At 36.7% G+C, this 8,761-nt stretch overlaps 1 pseudogene; it reads left to right on the top strand.

The window, feature by feature from the left end:
• Nucleotides 1-2,399: 2,399 nt before the first annotated feature.
• On the top strand, nucleotides 2,400-2,579 carry LOC146398631 (U2 spliceosomal RNA; annotated as a pseudogene).
• Nucleotides 2,580-8,761: the final 6,182 nt, after the last annotated feature.

Below are 8,761 nucleotides of genomic sequence, written 5' to 3'. Positions count from 1 at the left end.
GGACAAAACATGTAAAATTTAAAAGTCTGACCCTTTAGTTTCCTCATCAGGAAAATGAAGACAATGATAGGACCTACCTGAAGGGGTCTTGTGAGGATCAATTGAGTAAATGAATGTCAAGTGCAATGGGTGCCAGTAATCAACACAAAAAAAAAGTTGGCCTTCCCTATTTTGATGACTCCTAGGAAGGGTTTCTTTTGATTATTTGTGAGACCCTGATGATTCTTTGCTCTGTTTTGAAGATACCTTTCCATTCTGCTATCTTGCTCTCAGTGTAGTCATCTCTACCTTTTGTCCTCCACATGAGCATTTGGGGGCATTTTATATTATCCCATCTTTTGATAGAAAGAATAACTGCTGTTCTTACAGCAGTTACAAGCTGAAAGTGACACCTTCTTATTCCCCGAAACATGAATTCTTTGACACTTCTTGAGCAGAAGAATGGGAAGAGCAGCCAGAGAATTTTACTGCTTAGTTCACAAATTTTGTCCTGAGCACGGCAGATCTCCACATTATATATAACAATATATGAAATTTGTAGGTAACTATAGAGATCATGTGTTTGCTCTAGCCATTTTTCACACTGAAACTGGACACAAAACATGAGATTGTTGCCAAAACTTGTGATTAACTTGCCCTTTGAGCTATGTTATTGAAACATGACTTACTAGGCAACAAATAAATGACCACATATTTCAAAACAACTAAATTATTATGGAATGTTTTAACAGATCACTTGTAAAGTGTATACTTTAATGCAAATTTTGGCACATATTAATTACTTAGCAATACTTCTTCATATGTTGATTTCCATTTGCAGAAGAAACAGGGAAAGTTTTCTCTATGACCTTTAGAAAAAAATCATACTCCTTATTTTTACTTAGCCTAATATAGAAAATCAACATTATATTACTAACTTTTTTATCAAAAGTGCTTACAGTACCGTTGCCTTTACAAAGCCCTAAATATTTTTTATATTCAGAAAGCATTCATCTAACCATTAATGTAGGCTCTATGGAATATTCATTACTGATCACTGTTTGTAAAGATCCTTCTGTTAATAATGTCCCCATGTAAACATTCTTATGAGCAGAAAAGGTCAATATTTGATGGTAGTTTTTTGGCAAAGAGCATTGCCTAAATCTGAAAAGCAAATACTATGAGAACACTTAGAGTCTTTGTGAGATCACAAAGTATGGATGGAATTTGTGAGTTAGTGAATAAACAGACCATTAAAGATGTCACCTTAAACTTAGTTACCTATCTGGTCAGTGCTCATAAAATACTTCTTTCAACATAGCATGAATTTTGAAGTATGATCACTAGCACTTCATTACTTACATACTTCATAAAATAACACAAGACCTCTTACTCTAAACTCATCACAGTAATACTATGATTTATAAAATTATTTTTATTGTAAAACTAAAAAAGTAAGTTCACAGAGCTCGTCAGTGTAGAAACAGGTTTTTGATTCATGTGTGTATGTTTATTGATACATATTAATACACACTATATGTAGACACATATACACACCCAATGGTATGTATGTGCTCATACCAATAATGTAATAAAAGCAAAAAATGAAAGGATAAACATAAAATTTAGAAGAAAGTTGAAATCTATACAGTGGAGTGTTATTACAGGGTGAAGATAAGAATAGAAGCTAGATTTCTGAGCATATGCTTTGTTTATGATTCCTAATGAAACACCCATATCTATGTTCAGTCTAAATTTATTTATAGCTGTTGTTCCAATGCCTTGACAGCAGAGACTACATCCATTTGAGCTACAACATCCTGATTGATTGATTACCTCAACATGAATAGTATGGCCATTTCAGGGTACGGTTGTATGAGGATCATCTGTAATGATTTTAGGATAAACACTCAAGTCTCATTTGTGGAATTTGATTATTGCCTAATATCTTTGGAAAAGGGTGCATCAGCACTGAATTAAAAAAAAAAAAAAGATTTAAGAATTTTCCAGAAGTCCTAAAGAATTTCCAGAAGGACTGAGAAAGCTATGTGTGTAAGAAGGGAGGCAAGGTGTGGGACTATTTGGGTGAGAATCCAGGCCTGTTACCCAAACTTCAACCAGAATTAATTCCACTTCATTGGATGTACTGGCATTCAGTGTAAGATTTTTCTTGATAGGACAGGATCTGCAACCCATAAAATAGCCAGTCTTCTACTGATTCAGAGCAGAAATAAATGTTTTCATTAGAAGTATCTCTCATACATTCATCTACATAAAAGTATATATTTTATTATTCCATAACGTGAATTACAAAAAAAAATACCAATATGGTCATTCAAATGAAAGAGAAACAATGATGAATTCTAAGATCAAGAGTAAAAGAATATATACTTGTACCAAATGTCAACATAGCTGTTGTTATCGCTTCTCGGCCTTTTGGCTAAGATCAAGTGTAACATAGCTGTTGTTGCTGCACATAAAATTAGCTCTTAGTCTTTCTGGAGGTCAAATGAACCAGATAAGTTATGTAACCCTTATTTTCAAAAATTAAAGGGGAAAATAACAGGAGTTGCAAAGCACTTCCTGATATTATATTCAGAAATAAATTTATTGGAAAATTATTTGGAAAATAGGCTGTGATTTTATTTAGAATGCCTTCAGCTGCAAGTAATGGAAAACCCAACTCAAACTATCTTAAATAATAAGGCTAACCTTGAAAAATGAGGTAGATCATTGCCAGAACCTCCTAGAAAATCTCTCATCATGTTTTATTGTCTGAAATTGAAGTACTTTTTCCTTATATCGGTATGTTTGTGGAAAAGGAGGAAAAATCAACTACTCCAATACTTGAGTATTGTAGAGCTGAATGCTACAACAAAACTGACTTCTGGTAGAAAACAGGAAAAAGGAATAGATTCTGTTACAGGCAACCCAACTTGACTATTTCAATGATCTAATGGAAAATGGCCTTGTCGTTTACTTTTACCTCAGTCGCCAAGATGGATTTTATGTGACCCTTTCTCTTTCACCATTGGCTCATATGAGCCAAGATTAATGAGATTCAAATATGTACCTAGTTATTCAACTTTATCCAGGTGAGACTGAACTGAGAATTCCTAAATGAATGAATTGAAAATACTTCCGGAGTTCCTGTCATGGCGCAGTGGTTAACGAATCCGACTAGGAACCATAAGGTTGCGGGTTCGATCCCTGCCCTTGCTCAGTGGGTTAAGGATCCGGCGTTGCCGTGAGCTGTGGTGTAGGTTGCAGACATGGCTTGGATCCCTCATTGCTGTGGCTCTGGCGTAGGCCGGTAGCTACAGCTCCGATTCAAACCCTAGCCTGGGAACCTCCATATGCCATGGGAGTGGCCCTAGGAAAGGCAAAAAGACAAAAAACAAACAAAAAACCCAACTTTTTATTTTAAAATTATTTTAGGTTACTTCCATGACAAGGAACTGGGATGTTAGTGTTCTGAAAAGGAAGATCCATAAGCACAAGCATGAAAACCAGTCAAAAAAAGGAAAGAGCTGTCAAGTGATTATAAAGTTTTCTCACCAGGGGGAAGACCATTTTACTTCTTCACTGCAGGAGTTTCTATAGGGAAAATCATTTTTCCCTAAGAATGCTTCATTGAATGGGCTCTAGGCAAAGTGCTTGACAGAGACCATAAACTTCCACATTAGGGAAGAGGACAGTGTGTGTTTTCCTGAATACATTTCAGAGGATTGGTTATAATAGTCATAACATCCTTGGGAATTGAAGCTAAGCCTCATAACCAGTGAAGAACAGGATGGCTTATTGGCCTGTTATATCTACCAACTTGGTAACCAAGTAAATTTTATAAATAGGTAGTTATTTTAAAGTGATCCATTCAACACAAGGGGATTTCTGTCACAGGCTATGCTTTTAGTTTTCTTATAGTTATACTGAGCACGTCTTATCTGACAGCAGATACTAGAATCATTTGTCTCTTAAGGCCATGCTTGTTTCATACTGTTAAAGCTGTCATTTCTTACTAGAGGGCACCGTACATAAAGTGTATCTTTAAAAAAGCAATCAGATCATTAAGGTGTACTTTTAAAAAAAAGGAGGAGCAACTGAATCAATACTTGAAATTATTTTAGAATAACTGGGAATATATGTTAACCTCCTGAGTCTTGGCCCATAGCCATTTTCCTGTCCACAGAATCAATGACAAGTGAAAAGTTAATGAAAGACTCACATTGATGAATTGTTTGGGATTTTTTTCAGTTGCACATTACAGAAATCTGATAAACAATGGCTCAGACAAGTAAGGATTTTTTTTTATCTCACATTATAAGGAATAAAGTTGGAAGCCATGTAGGACTATATACAAAGAACCAGGCAACTTCTGTCTCTGGTCATTGTATAGAAGGGCAGTTGTACTTCTAGATATTATATCTATATTCAGTGAAATAAAGACGAAGATGGAGTGGCAAAACTTTACACCCGTTTAGTGAGTCCGTGTGTGTGTCTGTGCAATACGCCCTCATACTGGTCACCTAAGTTACCAGAAAGTTCCATTTCTCCATGAACATCTCCATGTATATCACATTACCTAGATCTGGAAAACATGTCCATCCTTAGCTTCAAGGGAGTCTGAGAAGTATTTTAAACTCAATACATCTCTGCCCTCCAAAATTTAGGGTTCTGTTAATAAGCAAGGGAAATGGATATTGGATGAACAATTAGGATTCTCTGCCTCAGTTATTCATAGGAGAGTTCTCTATCATATTAAAAAGGGCATAACTGCACATTTTAGAAAAAGTTGGACCACATCCCTGCTTGCTCGTTACATCATATGTTGGACTAAAAAGATTTTTGTTTTTTCATTTGAGAGTCATTATTATATATAAATTCTGACTAGGTAGTGAATTAGATATTAAGGAGACAAATGAGACACAGACCTGCCTTCAGGGAGCTTACAAATTGGTAAATGAGAGAGACTCTCTTAAAAAAAAAAAAAAAGTGCAATGAGTAAAGGAAACCAGAATGGTTGCCCCAAAATATGCCTTTTGACATAAAAATTACTCCAAGCTGAAGGCAACTAAAAAAATAGCAAATAAAGAAAAAGAAAAAGAAAACAAACAAAGAAAAAGCTCCCCCTTCTCTGCCCAAAGGTAGGATATAAATTCTTTTTACTGCAGACAAATGACCTGGAGACCAAAAAACCTTCCTCCATTAGTTTTCTTCCCAGTTTGCTGCCCTTGGACAACCTTAAACTGCTTTCCTTTGACCTGTCATTTCTCTATCAATTTATTGTCCTTTGTGGAAGACACTAGGTAAGCTGGAATTTTAAGCCACCATTTTGAATTACTTTCAGTTAAATTTCTCCCGCATGTGTGTTATGTGCCGTAATAAACTGTTGTTGTTGTTTTTCTCTCATTAATCTGTCTTTTTGTTAAGACTCGCTACAAATGTAAGCTGGGTTGAGGTAGTCTTGCCTGCCCTACAGGGGCTTTGTCCAGTGACCAGTAATAACAACAGGAAAAGTCATGCATTTTACCTGGAGAGACTGGAAATGGAAGTGAGGGAATGACTTCATCCCAGAGCTAGTCATTCATAGTATCTTGCAAAGTAGGGAAAAAAAAAAGTGTGTTGGGGGAAAAACAATAAAAAATAAATTAAAAAAAAAAAGAAAGAAAAGAAGTAGGCATCTGTTAAATAGAGTGCCTGGAGTGATATGGAGGAAATAGGACATTTCCATAAGTTTAAGCAAAATCACATAGGGCTCAAAGAACTTAGTGTGGTCCTGGTACCGCAAGACCCAACCAAACAGTCTTCTTTTGTTGCACAAAGCTTTGAGGGAATATAAAAACTCAAGTGAAAACGAAAACCTTGTGCAACATAGTCAATTATCAAAGAAACCACTTCTAAAACAAAATGATATAAATTCCCAAACTTGTTGCTTAGAGAGAAGTCACCTATAAATCTTGGATTGAGTTCTCTTGAGAGTTTAAATACAAATGGTGAGTTTGTGTTCCTGTACAGCCACAGGATAGTTCTGGATTAGCATGCCATAGGAGGTTTCCACGCTGCTAGCCTGGGGGATAAAGTAGGATCTGTAGTTCCATAGTTCATCTCTCCCAGCTATATTGCCAAATCCATCACTTTCTCTGGATCTAAGGGAAGAATATCTCTAAGGAGGATCTCACATCATCTTTATTACTCAACATTTCCATTTTCCTGGCCTAACATCTTTTCAGTGGCTAGACCCTGATTGACAGTTCCTAGTGAAATTGAAACATCTATGCAATTAGGATACCATTGCTGATAAGGGAATCCTTGGAATATCTGGCTAAATGTTTCTCTTTTTTTCTCTTTGCACAACCACATGCTTTTATTTTTGGCTGCTATTATAACATCTGTATGATCAGGCCATTCACGGTGGCTGTGCTCTTGCTCTCTCTACATCCTCTGCTAGATCAGTGCCTGTTCCACCTAACACCCTATGCACATAACTGACCTTCCTACATACTTAACCTGGACCCCAGCTAGTGACTGTTCTAATCTTTAGATCAGAACATCTCCACTATTATAGCTTATCTAAGGGGTGGTAATCAGTAACTCTGCTGGTTTCCCTATAACTGATGAGCCAACTTGATGTGAATTTCCCCCTATAACTGGTAATCTCCCCATGCCCTGGTAATGAAGACTGCCACCATACCCTTCCCACTATCTGTCTTACATAGTGGGGTGTCACTATAAGACCTTGCTTCAGACCTGTAAGATCCCCATCCATTAAAACACTGATGTTTCTGTTTCTGACCCCAAGTTCTTTCTTCCATATTGAAGCTGGGAAAGCACAAGGCTTGTAGGCCTGCAGGGTGTGGCCCATCTGGTTCCAAGCATTGTTGTCCTGGCTTCATAATCTCTGTTACTAGAAAATGTCACCTACTGATCAATATAGTCTGTGCCTGTAAAAAAAAAAAAAAAAAAAAAAAAAAAAAAAAAAAAAAATCATTTAATACCCTGATAGGAAACAGAACTCATCCTTGAAGGTTCATATAAAGAGGCTGTAATAAGGGACTATATACAGAAGGAGTGGAAGGATTAAAAGAACAATAAGGGATGTCATAGCTCTTTTCAGCTGGGGCTGCAAGAACTAGGGAAAGAAAAGGCATTTCCATAGATCAGTGAGACAGGCAAGTTGGAGGAGCCTCCGGCGAATAGCTATGAGTGTGGAGAGGTCTGGCACCAAGGAAGGAAAGGGGAGTAAATGCTTTGATTGTCTTCTCTCTCCTGCCTCCCCATCTTCTATTGGTGATTTCTATTGGCCAACCCCAAGGAAAAAACATGTAGGCAACTTTTAGGCACAGAGCATGCAAGGGAGGAAGATGGTTCTCTTAAAGAAGGCAGGGAAAGTACAATAATGAGGAAATCACTCCACTTATCTTTTAGATTGACAACACTTATTTTTCATATTCCCAAAAACTCCAAGTACAAGATTGCCAGTGACACCTTGGCTTCTGGTTGGGATCAGATCTTCTGGCCCTTGGGCACAGAAAGGAAGGGAGGGATCTAGTCACATTTACTACAATGTTTTTTAAAAACTCTTTTTTTTTTTTTTTTTAACCTGGGTTTGAGTTATGGCTTCACTAATGAATTTGGTCAAGTTATTTTGTCTCTATGAATAGTTTTCCCATTCAACAAAGGGGATAAATTTATAAAATTATCAGGAAAAAGATAAGCAAATAATTTGTTTAGCAGATCATCATATGACTGTCACATTGCAAGCACTTTGTAAATATGAACTGTTATTACTAGAAATTATAAAGTTGGCTACTTTAACCTTGTAGCTTTGGATATAGAAATAATACCTGTGTCACAAAATTATGAGAATTAAATGAATAAACATAAAGCACTTGGAGAAAAAGGGCCACAAACAAGTATTCTCTTGATGTTATTATTATTTAAAATCATGGAGTTCCTGCAGTGGCACAGTGAGTTAAGAATCCAACTGCAGTGGCTTGCATCAGTGCAGAGGAATAGGTTCAATCTCTGGCCTGGCATAGTGGGTTAAAAGGATCCAGGATTCAATCCCTGTCCAAGGAATTCCATATGCCATCAGTGCAGCCATAAACAAAAAATAAATAAAATAAAATCATACGTCATCCTTTAAGAATATATTCATTGAAGTTTTTAAAAGGTTAACAATACATCATTATGCTTTTAAAAGCTGCAGATAAGAGAGCATGTACAGTATGGTCCTATTTTTGTAAAGATTTAATGTACCCTGATGCACAGTGAAGAACTTTAAAGTATTTTAGCAAAATGACTGCATTTAAAAGTAGCTAGCTGAAATAACATACCACTCCTATGGAACATGACTCTCCTTTAGAAGGGATACCAGAATGACCATTTAATTTTAGGCATTATGGAAAATGACCTTCATCATTGACTCATCCGCATATTTGAGAAAGTACCCCCAGGGGATTCCCCGTGATAGAGTGTGGTCACTGACTTCAGGAACAGTGCTGTCTGATGCACACTTAATTATCCACTTTGGCATCATAATCCTCTTGTGTGTAAAATTGATCTTATGGTAGGGGCTGCAAAAGGAGTCATTCTATCCATTTTATTTGAGGTGAAGAAGACTTAAGAGTGGTGGTGTAGGACTGAGAGCAATGTCGAGAACCACGCGACTCTGTGAACTACAAGGAACTCTATGGTGGATAAAGAAAGAGCATTCTAAACATGTGGAAATTCAGTCCTGCACCTGCTTAAAACATTTATGGTCTACGCCTGAGTGTGTACA

This window comes from Sus scrofa, chromosome 11 (assembly GCF_054392235.1).
Source record: "Sus scrofa isolate SSC_HxYL_T2T_F1_AM1 chromosome 11, Sscrofa_HxYL_maternal_Yorkshire_Landrace_v2.0, whole genome shotgun sequence".
Taxonomy (NCBI): Eukaryota; Metazoa; Chordata; class Mammalia; order Artiodactyla; family Suidae; genus Sus; species Sus scrofa.
This window is presented reverse-complemented; position numbering and strand designations above follow the sequence as displayed.